This window comes from Magallana gigas, chromosome 5 (genome assembly GCF_963853765.1).
Source record: "Magallana gigas chromosome 5, xbMagGiga1.1, whole genome shotgun sequence".
NCBI lineage: Eukaryota > Metazoa > Mollusca > Bivalvia > Ostreida > Ostreidae > Magallana > Magallana gigas.
Window position 1 is genome coordinate 37,715,118 of NC_088857.1, and position 3,273 is coordinate 37,718,390.

Here is a 3,273-nt window from a genome sequence, read left to right on the forward strand (position 1 = left end):
ATTTGACATGTTTAAAACTCCATCGGGGACGTATATTTATAGATTGTGTTTCATTTCTCATCCGTAAAAGTGTGTTTTGTGATTCCCAGAATATAATTATATATAGATATTGTGTTATTCTCTTTTGAGAAGTGGACAGGCATAGCCTACATCCACGAATAGATGTAGGCTATGCCTGTCCACTTCTCAAAATAGAATAGATATTGTGTGTGTGTGTGTGTGTATCTAAAACAACAATTTAATGCTTTCTGTGGTGATTTATGCGGCGACATTGCAGAAAAAAATCATGATATTTTTCTGCAATGGTCGCTACTTTTATAACCCGCATCAAAGAAAGTATTTTATTGTTTCAGGCACGTAGCATCAGGGGGGGCCAGGGGGCCTGGCCCCCCCCCCCCCCCCACTTTTTCTCGCAGCAGCCAATTTTTTAAAATTTACATATAAAAAATTGAATTATCATGGAGTTGGCCCCCCCCCCCCCCCACTTTTTTGGGAGTATGTAAAAAATTGATATGAAAATAAGGAAATGAGGAGTGAAATTGAAGTTATATACTTCGCCAGCCCCCCCCCCCCCCCCCCCCCCCCCCCCCCCCCCCCACGGTTTAGGATTTTGAAGATTTTGAAAAAGTTTAAATTTCCCTTTTTTTGTTTGTTTTTTTTTTTTTTTGCTTGTCAAGAATTTTTTGGATGAGTCTGGCCCCCCACTTTCAAAAACGATGCTACGTGCCTGTGTTTATATTTACATCTTTCTTTAAAATTAATTACTGATGATAAATTGATTGTAAAAAGTAAATCACTGTTAATGTACATCATTACGTTAGCTATGTGTATGTGATTATATGTACATATGAGTTTCCAATATCTGTTCTATTTTCACATCACGTTGTATATATCAGTTTAAGACATGTAAAATTTTATGAAAGAATTTTGAATTTGTCGTGCTTGTATTAATTTTGCAGAGATAGATTTTCTATTGAAATTATCAAAGTTTTACATGAATGAATGAATCGTCTGCGTGTTGTAATTAGCTACCTCGGTTGATTTTGTCATGTTCTTTATTCCTTTAGCTCACCTGTCGGCTGACCTTAGGGCTGAGCTGAAAGCTCATGTAAGCTATTCTGATCACTTTTTAATCCGGCGTCCGTCTGTCTGTCAGCCTGTCTCTCTGTCAACTGTTTACACTGATTTTCAAATTCCCCAGAACCACTGGTTCGACTTCAATCAAACTTTCCACAAAGTATCCTTCAGGTGAAGAGGATTCCCGTTTATAAAATTAAAGTATCTTACCGCTTTTAAAGGGAGATAATGAGGAATTGTTGTAAATTTGCTAAGAATGAAACAGCATTCTCCTCAAAAACTAAATGCTTAGAAAAGATTTAACTTGAGTAGAAAATATATATAGGTAGTGTAAATTTAAGTTTGTCCAGATAATGATCCCGATGGTAACGTTGGGCCACAATTGAAGGGGGGGGGGGTCAAATTTTTATATATTGTATGAATATATACAGAATTTTTTTTCTCTCAAATCATAATTGGTCAGAAAAGCTGTAACTTGTGTAGAAGCATCCTCAGATAAAGTAGATTCATGTTTGTTCAAATCATGATCACCGGGGGTAGGGTTTGGCAACGATGCAGTCAAATGTTTTCATAGGAATATAAATAGAAAAAAATATTCTCAATAGACATTCGTCAGAAAAAGCTATAACTTGTGTGGAAGCATCCTCAGTAAGGGTAGATTCAAGTTTGTTAAAATCACGATCACCTTTGGTTGGGTGGGGCCTCAATATAGGGGGGGGGGGGGGTGGAGGTCGAATTTTAACATTTGAATGTTTAGAGACAAATCTTTAAAAATCTTCTTCTCAAAATCCAATTGGTCAGAAAAACTATAACTTGTATGCGAGCATCCTTAGATAGTATTAAATTTTGTTCAAATCATTGTGGCCGAGATTCACATTGTTGGTCGAAATTTTACATAGGACAGTTTTTAGAATTATTCTAAAAAAATTCAAGTGTTATTATAATGTACAGTGTATTACTTGTTTAGACTGGGGTCTCATGACAATTCTTGGGCTCAACAAAGTGTTCAAATTTTAAAGGCTTATTTGTTTAATTAAGATCTTCTTGAGAACTGAAATATTCAGTGTGACATGACTATAAAATGATCCAGTTACGAAAGGGGCAAAATGTTCAACATAAAAATATCCGGAGAAAAATTTAAAAAACTTTTTATACAGGATCAATGCTACTACATTGTCCAGATATTTTGTATATATGACTCCATACAGCTGATTTTATTATCCCTTGTGTTGTTCAGGTGAGCGATGTAGCCCATGGGCCTCTTGTTTATATTAGCTGCAGCTTTATACATTTTTGTCGACAGCCTTAAAATCTTTAATCAATAAATTAATTGATTTGATTATAGACAAAAATACACGTAGATATAAATTAACAGATATTTGAAAACACAATGAAAATATCTTGGTCATACTCAATGAAAACACTAACTATACTCTTCTATGATTGAGCGTCGCCGTCGTTTGGAACCGTAAACGTTTGGGTCTTTCTTGCACGTCTTCGGGATAGTCTGCAGATCGGAGACGAAGCAGTGTTGATTACTGTCGTCATAAAAGAACTTGCCATAATCAAATCAAATTTACCAATCGGACTACTTTATAGTTTCTTAACATGCATCTAGCATATAGTGTGAAACATATATCTGATGAAAAGGTAGCATAACAAATTACATTGATAAAGTCGATCGTTAATTGATCTATGTCTTATTTTCTGATTATAAAAAAATAGATTTTCTGATATCCAAATATACAAATAATTTTTTTTGGCATAAAAAAATGTTCTGAACTCAAGAAATTGAATTTCTGATATCAAAATGATTTTTTAAAGTCAATAATTTGATTTCTTGATAACAGGAAAGCAACTTTAATTCTTGATATAAAAAATTAGCATGATTTTTTTATATAAAAAAAAATGATATATAAAATATTCTTGGTATAAGAAAATATTCGTTATCCTCTCGGTGCAGTTTCAAGAAAAGTGAGACAACCTTTCGATGTGTCACTGCTCATGTACATAAAAACACACAAGCGCGATATCACTTGATAAAAATACATTTTTAAATTTTCTAAACGCCCGGAAGATCATAGAAAATAGAATCAAATGTAAAGAAGAAATGGCCACATTCTGTTCAAACAAATATATCTTAATCTGCATACTCCAGTACTCTAGTTAATTTGCGTTCACTAGATTTACTCTCTG